At 34.4% G+C, this 15,775-nt stretch overlaps 1 protein-coding gene across 14 annotated transcripts in view; it reads left to right on the top strand.

Annotated features, from left to right (window-relative positions):
• CCDC91 (coiled-coil domain containing 91) overlaps positions 1-15,775 on the top strand; it is a 387,119-nt gene that overhangs the window by 333,374 nt on the left and 37,970 nt on the right. The gene's annotated exons all lie outside the window — the stretch shown is intronic.

The raw sequence follows: 15,775 nt of genomic DNA, 5'->3' as shown, positions 1-15,775 counted from the left end.
AAGGATATACATTACAAAGACTAATTGAAAGGGGTTAGTTAGCATGTCATTTTAATAAGTTCACAGAAATATTATTAGAGCAATCTGGCATTTTAAGAATAGTCTTCTGACATTGAGGCACTTCCTGCTAAACATGTTAAAATGTTTTCTACATCATGAGTAATGTGCTCAGACAAGTTTAATATAAAAGCATTCAGGAGCAGACAGTTATTTTCCTCTTCTTAAAGAGTGAGACAGACTTTACCTGAAAAAGTTAATGGTTAAAAAAAAAAATCAGTCTGTTGGGGTTTTATTAGGATGCTGTCTTGGTCTATTTTGTGCTGCTATAACAAAACCTAAAACTGGCTAATTTTTAATGACCAGAAATTTATTTTCTAGACCAAGTGCAGTGGCTCATACCTGTGTTCCCAGTACTTTGGGATGCTGAGCTGGGCAGATTGCTTGAGCCCAGAAGTTCAAGACTAGCCTGGTCAACATGGCAACACGTCTCTGCAAAAATAGTTGTATCTCTACAAAACCATATCTCTACAAAACCACATCTCTGCAAAAATTACAAACATAGTTGGGCATAGTAGCATGCACCTGTATTCCCAGCTACTCGGTAGGCTGAGGTAGGAAGATTGCTTGAGCCCTGAGAGGCAGAGGTTGCAGTGAGCCAAGATTGTGCCACTGTACTCCAGCCTTGGTGACAGAATGAGACCCTGTCTCTAAAAAAAAAAAAAAGAAAGAAAAAGAAATTTATTTTCTCACAGTTCTATTGGTGGGGAAGTTCAAGACCAAGGTGCTGGCATTTATTTGGTGAAGGCCTTCTTGCTGCATCATCCCATGCCAGAAGATGAGAGGGCAAGAGATAGAGAAGGGGGCTAAACTCATTCTTTTATAAGGAACCCCCCTGAGATAACAACCCTATTCTCTCAATAATAACAGTAGTCATCCCTTCACGAGGGCAGAGCCCTCATGATATCACCTCTTAAAGGTCTCACCTTTAAATGCTGTTACAATGGCAATTAAATTTCAACATGGGTTTTGGAGGGGACATTCAAAGCACAGCAGATGCCTACTAGTCAGTCATGCAAACTAGCCAGAAATGGAGATGTGAAAAGTAAACTTGAGTGAATCTTTGTTGTGCCAGTACCCTATACATTCAGTAATTTTATTTTTTTATATTCACTGATGTCTGTTATCAAATTCATATCTCTCCTTCTCCTGTGCTCCAAAGGCTATCCTGACAATTACGTGTGTACTCTAAATAAGGTAGGAACATCCAAGAAAATGCTTTGAAAGATGTCACATTTTCTGTTTCTTAGAATTATTTCCTCCTCCTAGTTTTTCTTTGTTTTACTTCATGTTATATGCTTTTAAATTACTTAAACAAAAAAGGATGTTATTGTAATTGTGTTTCCCAAATGTTTAGTTTGGCATCTGTTGCAAGGCCTTAGTTACAGGCTGAAGTGCCAAAAGCTCAAGCTGAAAACAAGAATGTGGTGGGCAAGCCTGAGATCTGAATTGAGAAGGGATGTTTATATTTTCCCAAGGGCCTTATTAGTGAGAGCCCAAGCCCTAAATGTTAACTTACAACACATTTAAACAGACTGACTTTTCTGTTTTGTTAAGTATAATGGCGTATCATCTGTATTGGTACTTCTATAAACAACCTTCTAACTGCTCTTTAACCTACTAAACAAAGTTATCAAATTTGAGGCTGTGTTTTTCTTCAATATTCCATGGCACATATTCACACATAGAGTTTTATTTGTTTTTATTTTATTATTTCCACAGATTATTGGGAAACAGGTAGTGTTTGGTTACATGAGTAACTTTTTTAGTGGTGATTTGTGAGATTTTGCTGCACTCATCACCCAAGCAGTATACACTGCACCCACTTTTATTCCTCACTCCCTTCCTGCCCTTTGCCCGAGTCCCAGAAGTCCACTGTGTCATTTTTATGCCTTTGCATCCTAATGGCTTAGCTCCCACTTATAAGTGACAACATGTGATGTTTGGTTTTCCATTCCTGAGTTATGTCACTTAGAATAATAGTCTCCAATCCCATCCAGGTTGCTGTGAATGCCATTAATTCACTCATTTTTATGGTTGAGTAGTATTCCATCATATATCTAGACCACAGTTTCTTTAATCATTGATTGATGGACATTTGGGCTGGTTCCACCTTTTTGCAGTTGCAAATTCTGCTGCCATAAACATGGGTGTGCGAGTATCTTTTTCCTACAATGACTTATTTTTCTCTGGATAGATACCCAGTAGTGGGATTGCTGGATCACATGGTAGTTCTACTTTTAGTTCTTTAATAAATCTCCACACTGTTTTCCGTAGTGATTGTACTAGTTTAGATTACCACCAGCAGTATAGAAGTGTTCCGTGTTCACTGCATCCATGCAGGTATCTATTATTTTTTGATTTTTTTATTATGGCCATTCGTGCAGTAGTAAGGTGGTACTGTGTTGTGGTTTTGGTTTGCGTTTCCCTGATCATTAGTGATGTTGAGCATTTTTTCATATGTTTGTTGGCCATTACATATCTTCTTTGGAGAATAGTCTGTTCATGTCCTTAGCCCACTTTTTGATGGGATTCTTTGTTTTTCCTTGCTAATTTTGTTGATTTGGTGGTAGATTCTGGATATTAGTCCTTTGTCAGATGTATATGTTGTGAAGATTTTTCTCCCACTATGTGGGTTTTCTGTTTACTCTTCTGACTTTTCCTTTTGCTATGCAAAAGTCTTTAGTATAATCAAGTCCCAGCTATTTATCTTTGTTTTTATTGCATTTGTTTTTGGTGCTTAACCAACCCAGGCAGAGCTGGACACTTAATTCATTTTAATCTAAACTTTGACGATCACCAAAAGACTGTATTTTTGGTGACATTTGTATATGTATATATGCCAACTATAAAATTAAAAATATACATCAGTGCTTTCATTGAAGAAATAAAGAACTATAAAATGAGACACTCATATAGCTTTTGATTGCCAGATTTTTACAGAAAAGTAGGTAGGACCTACAAGTGTTCAGAAAATGTGATTAGTTTGCTGTTTGGCATGCCAACATTTAACAGGTTTTTAATGTGTATAGTTTCATTTGGTACAGCTGTCTTGGTATTTTCTGAAGACTTTAAACTCCATAGTATCTTTTATTTAAAGAAATATGGAAATACATCAGCAAAAATAACTTTATTTTTCATCCAGGCATAATGATACCTAGATAGTAAATGAAATGACAGGTCACAGGAATAAGCCATACCCATGGAATGTGTATATGATAATTGTCTGCATTTGATTGACCACTCATTATTTGATTACTTGATCCTTCCATTCCCTTACACAACATCATTTATTTATGTTAAAACAGAAGACAAAAGTTTCAGTGCATTGCACTTGCTGCATTGCATTGATTAGTTGGATCCTCAGAGAGGACACTGCAGCAAAAAGCAGATCTCTTAGGATAGAGTGACTAATTCATACGGTATTTAGTGGCATCACAGTTGCAGTATGCACTTGGATAACTTTTTTAAAAAAGAAAATTATTCTCCCTTCCCCCACTAATATTACTCTGTAACTTCAGTACATTAGAAATGATGTTTGGTAAAGATTGGTAGCATAAAACATTTTAAGTAACTTTTACCGGATTTTATTCTGAACTTTGTTCTCACCTATAAAGCATATGTGAGAAATGGAAAGTTTTATCTATTTAGATAACATTTTAGAATGCAGATAATGGCAGAAGGACCAATCCTATAGGAATTGTTTACAACAGTTTACTGTTTGGGTTGCCTAAAAATCAAATATGGTAAGACAATGTTAGTTAACAAGAAAAGAGAATTACTGAAATAGAAACAAAAGTTGCAATCGCTTTTATGCCAGCCTCATAGATGCCCCAGAGTTATGGCATTAACTTATGCAGTTTCTATCTAAAGTACTATCAGTTGTGCTTTGTAAATGCCCCTACAGGTTTTTAATGAAAAAGAAAGATCATAGGCCTTCTCTTGCTTTCGTTTCTTTACCATCACAGCATTGTCTAATTTTATGGGAAAACGTAGCATTAAACTATAGCATGACCTAGAAATATGTTTCATCATAGAGAAATATAGTATACAATTAGGAGTATGGGATTTTAAATCAGATTTTCTGGATTAAAATCAAGCTTTGTTTTTTATTGAATGTGTACATTAGACAAATACTTTAACCTCTCTGGGCCAGTTTGTTGTTCTGTACAATGGAGATAAAAATACTGCCTACTTCCTTGAGGGTTATTATGATAAATAAATGAGTTAGCATGTGTAAAGTGCTTAGAACACTGCTCAGGAGATTAGAAGCTCACTTTCAGCATTAGCTTTTAATGCTTTTATTATCATTGGGATGAATTTTCCTAAATGTCTGGTTTTGATCAGAGTGTCTTTGGTTTTACTGATTTTGTCTTAAAGTATTTATTAATTTAAATATCTTTTTGTTCCAGAAGTGATTGTGGCAACCTAAAAATATACTGTTAAAACTGGTGAATAGAAAATGACCATCAAAACAATGGGGTGAAAATGATATTCAGTATAAATATATATATGCTATAAGATCCTGCCTATCAAAATTATTCTGCAGAAGCAGCTTGTAGTTTCCTGGGGGAAAAAAAACTACTGTCATGTTTTACCTATGATAGTTATAATTTTAAGTTAATTAGCAACCTTATATTTTTTTCATGACATGAGTTAAATTTGTTTGTTTTGGCAAAATTTCATTGCTATAGTTTAAATCCATACCCATCAAATATTTTTAACATTTTTAGATGCTGTTTTTTTCTTTTTCACTATTCTAGCTATAACTGCAAATGCTCTACGTAGCAGAGAAAAGGAAAAAAAAAAAGGAGGCATTTGCCAATGCAATTTAACAAGTTTTCTGTCATACATATATGTTCAGGTAATAAACATAACCTGATCATTACAATTATTTGTTTTTACTCTTCATCGATTCTTAAGTTATTATAGGAAATTCTATTCCATTGGTTTTCAGTCTTCACATTAAAATTTCCAACTTTTTCATAAATTCTAGTGTCATTCATTTACTATTTTGAGCTTGTCCTCAAGTTCTCAAGCTGCTCATCTAAAAACTAAATTTTTGTTTTTGTTGTAACAGATAATGCACAGTGTAAAGCTGATAGCTTTATTGCTTGGGATTTATATTTGCTTCCTTATACCATAAGCTAGAAATAGCAACAGCATAAGCAAGTTCAGAAGTAAACAGTTCAGAGCTAGTACAGAAGCTAGACAAAGTCATAAAAGGATTCAGAATCATTCTTTGTACTTTTTCTATCCTTAGCATTGACTTATATCATTAAGGCTACAAAAATGACTGCTGGAGCTCTAGAAAAGATATTTGTGATGATTGGAGGAAGAAAAAAAATTCAAGGAACAAAAGTGGGAAAGAACAAGTGTCTGTCCCACTTTTAAGGAGCACTGTTGAGGATCCCACCCAGTAACTGCCACTCTCATTTCTTGGCTATTTCCAGCTGGGAGGGAGTCTTGGGAATAATGGCCTGCATGTGTGCACATTGTTCCTAAAATTAAATGGGAGCTGTATTGGTAAAGAAGACTGCTTATTAGAGAGGCACTGGGCAGGTTTTTCTTTAATCCCTAACTTCTTACATCTTCTTTTTGATAGGTGTTTAGTGTTATTTTTCCAACATCTTTATTTGAGAAGGTGCAATAACATCTAAGCTTAGCTTAGCTTAACTAAAAGCAAATCTCCTTTGCTTGTTTACAAGAAGTAGGGATGTTAGGATTTTCTTACATTTTTAGATCCAGGTGGGAGGCAGCATTGATTTTAAAAGTACTGACAAGGAGGGTGTTTTCCCATGTGATTCCCTCAGTAGGATAAATCTGTTTTAAAATATGCCAGGCAGATGGTATTATTTCTTTGTTTGTTCATTTAAGACTTCAGTGATGAAGTATACACTATAAAACCCTGTATGATGAGGAAGAGCAGCTTTTTTTATGTAAAAAGAAAAAAGTCTGTTCACAGTAACTTTCATTTGATTAAATTGTGCTTTGTTACCTTGGTTTAATTTTGAATACGAAGGAATTAGAATTCCTACTGGGAATGAGGCAGCTTTCACTTGTGTACGTAGCCAATTTTATCAGTAGTGGAAATATGAAAGTAAGCAGGCAAAGATTGTACAAGCCTAGCAGGTAGCACAAGGTGAGATTTGTACCCCAAATTGTCTTTATGCATGTTTCTCCTTTATTTCAATAGAATCTAGAGAGTAGTAAGTAGTCTGTTGTTTTCATATATAGCCACCAAGGCTACAGATTCTTTAAGACAGTGATTTTTTATATGATGCATTTAATGTGCCAGGTTTTTTTTTTTTTTTTAAATGCTTCTGTTGCATTTTCAGGGAACCATTTGTATATTGCTATAAAGAAATCTTCCTGAATCTACTGTTTTTTAAGAGAAGATAATTACATAGTTTAATAACTGCATCTACAGGGCTTTTGGCACTTTGACAGGTTTTGCATTAGTGTAATGCAATGCAAAAAACTGCTGCATATTTATAGCAAAACAGATTTTGTGCCAAGGCCTCTAGCCATAACTGAAGTTCTTATCTGAGAAGGCAGTGTAGTATTGTGGTTTAAAGACTAGATTGTATGTCCTATGCACCTGGATTTCAGTCCTAGCCCTGCTACTTGGGCAAGTCATAACCTCAATAAGCCTTAGTGGCTTCATTCATATAGTTATCAAGAGAATAAAAATTTGGTGTAATACATTGTAGAAGTCTCCAGTGGTAGCCTGTTCTTGAGTCTGGACTGGATTGAGTGAGATTGGGCTATTAAAAGATTGTTGACTTCTGTTTTGTGTGCTCTTTCAGTGTCATGGCATGCTCTTGCTTTCTTTCACATTCTCTTGGATTGCTTTGGGGGAAACCAGCTGCCATTAGGCAGCCTTACAGAGAGGCTCACATGGGCTAGATTGGAACTGGATATTTGAGGCCTGTCAACAGCTACTGAGTGGGCTTGAAAGCAGATCCTTCCCCAGCTGAAATTTGAGATGAATAGAGTCCCAGCATACAACTTGATTACAACCTCGGTAAAGAACATGAGCCAGAGGCACTCCTGTAACAGTGTCCAGTTTCTTGACCCATGGAAACTGTGAGATGATAAATATTTGTTGCTTTTCATTTTAAGCCACTAGGTTTCTGGGTGCTTTGTTACATAGCTATAGATAACTAATATAGCACATAAAGAAGTCACCTGTGCGTAGGAGGAAGCAAGTACGGCCAGTCAAGAAGTGTTAACACTATTCTTAAAACAAGAAAAGGTCAGACTTAATCTAGCATTATAGGATTATTTGTCATGTAATGTAAAGTAAGTTTCCATATATGTGTGCAAAGAACTCAAGAATAAGACTTGTGGACAGTCTCTTGCTTGTTTCTGTAGATTGAAATACTACATTTGCCTTACTACATAAGGCAAAATGTCAGTCATTTGAGAATTTAAAGGTAGTATAGGAAGACAAGAACTTAAAGGTCATCTAATTCTTCTGCTTCAAGATAAGATTAGATTTAAATTGTTAAAGATCAAAACAAAAGGAAGATACATAGTAATTGACAGATATTGTTCTTTAGATTGGAACAATAGGATTGCTAAAATCTATAAAAGTTGAATTGATAAAAATACAACAAAAGTTGTGTTTCTTACTTGAGCAGCAACTTGAACGATATATTGGGGATCTTTATATTCACTTAATTTAGAAAAGACTATCCTACAGAGTGTAGTATTTTCATTAAACATTATCTTAAAAATGATATGGGAAAAGGTTTTTCATTCTTTTGGAGCATGTAATCAAATTATATTAAAAACTTTATGTGGCCTGTTATATTAAAAATAAGTTAGCCTGCCTTGCCAGAATCAATTCATCTTATAATTGAGATACATTATTTACCACTGATCTCTATAAAGTAGGATGTGGAACATATTTACTAATATGTAAATATAGCCTTATGGATCAGAGCCTTGAGATAGCATTTCTGTGCAACTACTATAAAATTTAATCCATCTTTACTTTTTTCTAAAATTTTAAATATATGGCTTTTGTTTTTTTAATTTGTTTTGGAAATTTTTAGATTTTCTTTGGAAGTTGTCAGAGTTAGATAAACAGTTGTTACCAGAATTATTTTCTTTTTAAATTTATTAAACTTTACATATGGAAAGTTACAGTAGAAAGTCTATTTGGTTTATACTATCAGGGAAGCAAAAATCTTCATTCAACATTACAGTGCACCCTTCTTTGACCAACTATTGCTGCTTAACTTATAAAGTCAAATAATATTGTATTTTAAGGTAGTGTACCTGCACATTTGAGTCTGGAGGACATATTTGTTTATTCTGCTGAGATGATTTCTTGAAAAACAAAAATGAGTATTTTCATTTTCCAGTGGATTATATGGTAGTTTGGGATAAAAAGGCAGAACTATGCAAATATGTAGAACTTAGTTTAGATGACTCAAAACATAATTTACTTACCAGGCGTCTTAAAACAAAACAAAAAATAGTTCTTTAGTTGTGCCCAATAGGTTTTAAGACCCATTTTTCATGCTCTAAAAGAGCATCTGTAATTCATCTTGTATATACTGGGATGTTACACAGCTTCTTTATACATTGACATTTTTTAACTATCTAAATAGATATGAGATATACTCTAAAGTCAAGAAGCATTCTCAAAGAATAGAAGGCATGAACTCTGAATTAGAAGTCTTCATGGGACATAAATGATGGCTTTGAGTGTTCTGGTGAAGAGGTTAGGCTAAATTTTCTGAAGTTCAAGGTTGAGGCACCCAGCACTGCCTTAGTTCAAACTACTACCCAGATTATGTTGAATATTTTAGAGTTGGAATTATTCTAAACATGTATTTTATGTAAAACTATTATCCTGAAATTGGTTCAAAGTGTCTTTCAACATGATTTACATTAATGACATAGTTATATTCCCAGAGAGGGGATTTCATGTCCAACCTCCAGCTTTACGTACAATGTAGCCCTTCTCATACCAAATGTACTTATCTGAAAATATAAAGAAAACACTATTTTAATAGAGATACTCTTTATGCTGATTATGCCAGCAATAAAATGGGTATTAGACAACTTTATTAATAAAACCAGTAGTGTTTTAAATCTTAATTTCCTTAAGCTGGGCTGACGAGAAGCAGAATTTAAAGACACAAAAGAAATAACGACGTTGTTATTTAATGCAAAATGTTTAAAAGCACAATAAACATAATGACTCAAGAGTAACTTGATCTTCTTCAGGTTTATCAGTCCTTATTGTGATGCTTTTGTAAAATGAACCAGGCCATTACAATTATGTGTGCATATTAGGTTTTAAGGGTGGTCCATAATCCACATTCTTTATGTCTACATCCAGGGAAAGGATAGTCTCAGCTTCTCATCCGGAGTAGTTTCTAGCATCCAGTACTGGTATGCTGGGGATGAGTTTCTTACCTATTCACCTATTCATTGTCAAACACTTAGTGAGGCCATAGACTCTCCTCGATACATAGTAGGATTCTTGAGCAAAGATAAACTCAGTTTAGTATATTTAAATATATTTCGAAGAACTAGATTTTGTTTAAGTATAGGAGGGCATTTTAGGAATGTGAAATTGGTCTCTAAAACCACTTAGCATGTTTTCCACAACTGTAAAATGGAAATGTTAGACTAAATAGTCTCAAAATTTCTCACCATTTAAGTTCCATGGTTATTCATTATTAAAGGGAAAACTAAATCAGTGCTTTTTTCTCCCTATATTGACAATGTTTTGACTCTAGAAGAGTTCTCAAAAGAATATTGATTTGTAGGGTATTTTCTAACATATGCTTTACACACACACACACACACACACACACACACACACACACACACACACAGTTTCAAAGTTTAAAAAATTTGGAAAACATTACCTATACCATAGCCATTTTGACAGTTCACAATGTTTAAGAACAATGATTCTGAGAAGTTTATAGAAAGTGAATATTTTTAATCCTGCATTTCCCAAACTTACTTGACTTAAAAGTATTTTTATTTTTAATAAGCAGAACACATGCTGCACCGAAATGGCATTTTGTGGAACACATTGCAAGAAACACTAATATATGAGGATCTTAACAAGCTGGAACATAATTATTTGTTTCCTAGAGCTACTGTGGCAATTTACAACAAACTGGGTGGCTTAAAACAAGATAAATTTATTTTCTTCCAGTTCTGGGGGTCAGAAGCCCAAAATCAAGGTGTCAGCAAGGCCATACTCTCAGAGGCTCTAAGGAAAAGTCCATTCCATACCTCTGTCTTAGCTTCTAGTGATTAGGCCTCCAGTTTTACATAGACTTCTCCTTTGTATCTGTGTCTCTGTTTCTTCTAAGGACATTAGTGATTGGATTTAAGGCCCACCTTAAACTGGTAAGACCCCATCTCAGCTTACATCTTAATTACATCAGCAAAAACCCTATTTCCACATAAGGTCACATTCACAAGTATGGGGGTAGGACTTGAACATATCTTTTTGGAGGACACAATTCAACCCATTACAATAATTATCTGTTGAATCTAATATCCCACTGTTCTCTTACAAGATCATGTGCTTGTAAGTTTTTGCAACCCACCTTATTTTATTGTTGTTGTTTTTCTGTTTTGTTTTGCTTTAGGCTTTTAGCAGCCTGAAGCCATGGTTTTCAGTTTATGTCTGTAGTGATAAGCAGAAAAGAAAGATGAGGAAGGGACTTTACTGGCCCAACCAGAAAGAGAAACTAAGAACCCATGACTGTATTATCTTCCTTGGACGCCACTGAGTATCCCAGGACATAGTCCTGTAACTTCTTCTCTTTTATCAACATTAATTCCCTAAATATTTTTATCTATGCTTTAAATGCTGTCTGTAGGCAGATGACTTACAAATTTTTATTTCAAGGCCTAATATTTCCCCTGAACTGTAGACCGACCCCTATGTCTGATATCGCCAATGTGTCTGATAGAATTAGACAAATTTATCATGTGTAAAACAAAACAGTTTTTCTCTGGCCAGCTCACTCCTGCTCCAGTCTATCAGGCCTCAGGATAGGCTACTATTATTCTAAGAATAGCCTTTTATTTCTCTTTTCCTTTTACCTATACTTCCAATTCATCAGCAAGTCAAGTTGGTCCCATCTTAAAATCCTGACCCTGAACTACTCTTAAGCTACCACTGCCAATAGTCTGGTTAAATTTATATCTTTTCCAGACCAAAAGTCTCCTAGCTGGCTTTTCTTCTTCCACTCTTGCCCCACTACAGTCTATTTTCCACATAATAACTGTATGATATTTTTCAAACACGGAGCATGGTCATACTCCTGCTGAAAACTTTCCAATGTCTTCCCTTTAAATGGCAAACCTTTGGGGCCCTTTTTGCTCTGGCCACCAACTACTTTCCTGATCACCTCCCCTACCTATCTTCTCCTTGCTAATTTTGCTCCAATCTTAATGGATTTCTTACCAGTTCTCCATTAAACCAAGTCTGAACCCCTTTCGGAGTTTCTTCCTTGTGGTTTCAGTTACCTTGAGATTTTCTTTCCTCATGTTTTTAGATAGCTTCCTTCTTCTCTCACTTTTTTCAAGTCTCTTACCAACTTCTCTAAGTGGTCTGCCCTAGTCACTTTACCCATCAGTGGATTTGCTGGATATCCATCCTAGCTTTTTGGAAAAATGAAATCACTTTTAAGCATAAATTTAAAATGTGTAGGAGTGTAAGTTGGAAAAGTAATCTTGATAAAGGTAGATGTAATATGTTCAGATTTCTTGGTATATTTTGTTGGTAGAAGCTCAAAACATTGAAAGTGCAATTAGTACTAAGTGTATTTGACACACACGTGTGTGTGTGTATTTCAAAACAATCAGATTGTTTTGGATGTGAATAGTCTTCTTAATAAACAGTCCAATTAAAATAAGTCAGATTTGTTTGTAATTGATGTTGAATGTTGCACTTTAGACCAATGTTAAGTTCACCATCCTTCATATTGCATTTTAATGACTGGCAAGTAAAAAACTAAGGTCAAGACATATTTTCTTTTTCTTTTTCTTTTGCTATGGCATGGAACACGAATGGAAGGGTACATCTAATACATGAAATTATTAAGAAGACATGCTATTCCCTCCCACCAAGATTAATAAAATTAACAGTTTTAATAAGTAGTATGCTTCTAAAAGGCTTTCAGTAATATACCAGTAACTGAAGCCTAGGTCTCTATTTCAGAAACTTCAGAATTTCCAGATTTTTTCAGATATATGTATGAGCTGAATAGAAGTTAAAGCAACAGAAAAATGGAAGAGAAAACAAATTGGTTAGAGCTACGCTATTATGAAGAGATTTTAAACCCCATGTCAAAAAAATGTTTGCCACCACTACTCTGGACATAATATTTTTTATTACTATGTCACAGAATACAAATCTTTGATTCACTTTAAAATGAAAGCCACAAATACAGAACTAAGTCCCATGCCTCAAGGAGCAAAAACGTTGAATATTTTGCCAAAATTCTTGCCTCAATAAAGGATAATAAGGTCATGCCTAATAAAAGAGTAACTGTTGAAATTCAGGAATCTGCCAAAAACATCAGTTTGATGTATTTGTTTCAGAGAGAGGCATTCAACATCCTTTTAAGAGAAAGGTTGCATATGTTCCATCTCACAGCCGTGCTCTATGTACCATGCCCAAGAAGAAGGGAAGCTCAGTTTTATGATGGCCCAATCTCTATTTTCCTCCCATAAAGTATCAATATCACCTTGTTGCTTCTTAAAGTATTGTACTCCTGTTTTATTAAAGACTTCTTACTTTCAGTGTTCTGGGGAGGCATGATATGATGTGAAATAAGCCTTGGCAGCTGCCTAAAACCAAAACCTTTATGCCTATCTTCTTATAGTCAGCAATTCCATGGTGACTTCTAACACAAGCAAGAGAAACGTGGTATGTTCAAACAGAAATCTATCAAAATTTTTTGTCCTTATGTATATCCTCTTAAAAAAGTTACAGAAATACTCATTCTGAATGCACAAATTCAGATTATTGTTACTTAGCAACAATCACAGGTTGAATGCTTGTTACACACTGTGAAATTGTATTATATTCCCTCAAAAGGAGAAAAGTTTCTCATTTAGCTAGCTTCTAAAAATTCTAAGATATTAAGTCATGTTTGGTTTTAATGTAACTCCTGATTGTTCTGGGGGATTTATGAAAGATTTTCAATTGTTAACAGCTAGCACATATGTTATACGTACACAAGTTATGAAGCATAATAATAAATACCCATGGAGCCACCTCCAAACACAATTACGTATTTCATCCTGCCAGACTTCATTCTCCGAATACGACTATCCTTGGTTCAGTTTTGATTGCATTGTTTACTTACCTTAGGAAGAAATGGGTTTTTGCTCTTTATATGTCTCAATATACTGCTGAGTTTTGCTTATATTTTGTGCCTGTGCAAAAAAATAGTTATGAGACTATCTGTAGTCTGGTCACTTCCTTTTTAAACTCAGTGTTCTTACAAATGCCCACTAATTTATATTCTTCTGAAATATTTTATGTTGGTAATATTGATATATTAAAGTTTATTATAAAGCTGTAGTAATTAAAATAGCATTACATTTGTGTAGAGATAGGTAAATTGTCCAAGTGAACAGGATGGAGAGCCTAAAAACAGATTCATGCATTTATAGAAAGCTAATTTATAATTAGAGGTAGCATTGCAAACTACATATTCTTGGCTCAAACAATTTCCACAAGCTGTACTAGCACATGTATACAGAGGTCTGTGTTGAAGACTGTTCATTACAGCCTTAATTATAGTAGCCAAATTTTATGAACAATCTAAATGTCTGCTAATAGAATAAAATATTAAAATATCTGTTACATATATTATAGCTATAAAATGAAAATTATGTAACTGTTTAAAAGAATATAAAACAAGAGATACTGATCCTCTCCTAACACTGCAATTGGGACTCATAACTTAGTGTATTCTCTTTGGAAAGCAAATTTGGCAATATGTACCATAATTTACAATATGCAGAAATGACATTGACAAATTCCAGTATCTTCAACATCTTTTAAAGGATGTGCACTCAGATTGTAAATTTTATTGCTTGAAAAACAACTTAAAAGGTTAGAATAAACTTACATGTCTGTAAGGGAGAATACCTAAATAAATTATAAAATACAGTTAAGCATTTTTTTTTTAAGACAGAGGCTCGCTCTGTTGCCAGGCTGGAGTGCAGTGACACCATCTCTGCTCACTGCAACCTCCACCTCCTGTGTTCAAGTGATTCACCTGCCTAAGCCTCCCAAGTGGCTGGGACTACAGGTGTGTGGCCAGGTAATTTTTGTATTTTCAGTAGAGACAGGGTGTCACCCTGTTGGCCAGAATGATTTCAATCTCTTGACCTCATGATCCACCTGCCTCAGCTTCCCAAAATGCTGGGATTACAGGTGTGAACCACTGCACCCAGCCAGCAATTTTTTTAAAGTGAGATAGGGAAAACTTCCAGTAATGGAAGTGAAATAAAGTGATTGGGTGGACCCTCTCAAACTCAATAATTATAAGAATTATATTATGTGGACTGCGTATTTTTAAAAACCCATCTTCAAGTGCTTTAAAACATCCAAAAGTAGACAGAAAACTGGAGAATGGACTGGAACTGAGTATTGGTATATTCTTCTATACTGTTTAATTTAGACCAAGAGCAAAATAATTTTAGAAACTGAAAATACTTTGATTTCAATCTGTTTTACATATATTAAAATGAAACTTTTTAAAATATGACTTTAACCTCCCATGTATCTTTTAGATTATTTTAGCATGCTATGGGTCATAGCATTAAAAGTATATCTCTCATTTCCCAGTAGTTTGCCTTGTTTGATTGGGGTTCTGTATCTTGATTCATTCAATCCAGCAAATATTTATTGCCTGTCTAACATGTGCCAGACCCTCCTCTAGATGCTAGGGATAAAGTAGTTAGCAAGATAGATAAGAGGTAACTTACATTCTAAGATCTCTTTTGTTTAGTAGTCTTGTAAGCAAAAGGTATGTATTCCCCTGAAGGTATCATCTAGTAGAGGAAGAAGGAAAAAAATCTGGGAGGAAAAAGGATAAGCAGAAATCTTATTTCCGTACATAGAATCTCTGAATATTAGAATTGAAGGGCTTCAGTATAGTTCAATTATTTTATAGGAGTATTTTGCTAAATATAGTCACTCTATTTGATTAATTCTTAGAATACTCCAGTATTTTAATCATCTAGTTTTTCAGCCATTTTGAGTATAGTGATTATGGAAGTATAATTTAATAGAGAATTAATGTTTGGGTTTGCCTTTGTGGGGGATGCAGAGGTTTGTGAGAAGAATGTCAATTTTTGCATAAGTATGACAAGTATATAATATGAAATGGGATTTATTTGGCTTTTAGTTCCTCCATTGTTCTGTAAACTATAGGGAAGGTGTTTTCATTGTTCGGTTATTTTTACCCCATAGGCAAATTTTTTAGGGCCAAAAGTTTGAAGCTGTTCTTCTTATATTCAATAATCTTTACCATCCAGAGTGTTATTTATTACATATAATCCAAATGATTTCCCTTACTAACCCTCTTGTTTAGTTTACTATATGAGTTTGCTGTTGAAATAATTAAACATCCTAATAAGACATCTCTACCTTAGCAGAGGGACAAGGACAAAAATTTCAACAATAGCAGATATTTTGTAT

Source organism: Sapajus apella, unplaced genomic scaffold (genome assembly GCF_009761245.1).
Source record: "Sapajus apella isolate SASKATOON/1434 unplaced genomic scaffold, GSC_monkey_1.0 scaffold2, whole genome shotgun sequence".
Lineage (NCBI taxonomy): Eukaryota > Metazoa > Chordata > Mammalia > Primates > Cebidae > Sapajus > Sapajus apella.
This window is presented reverse-complemented; position numbering and strand designations above follow the sequence as displayed.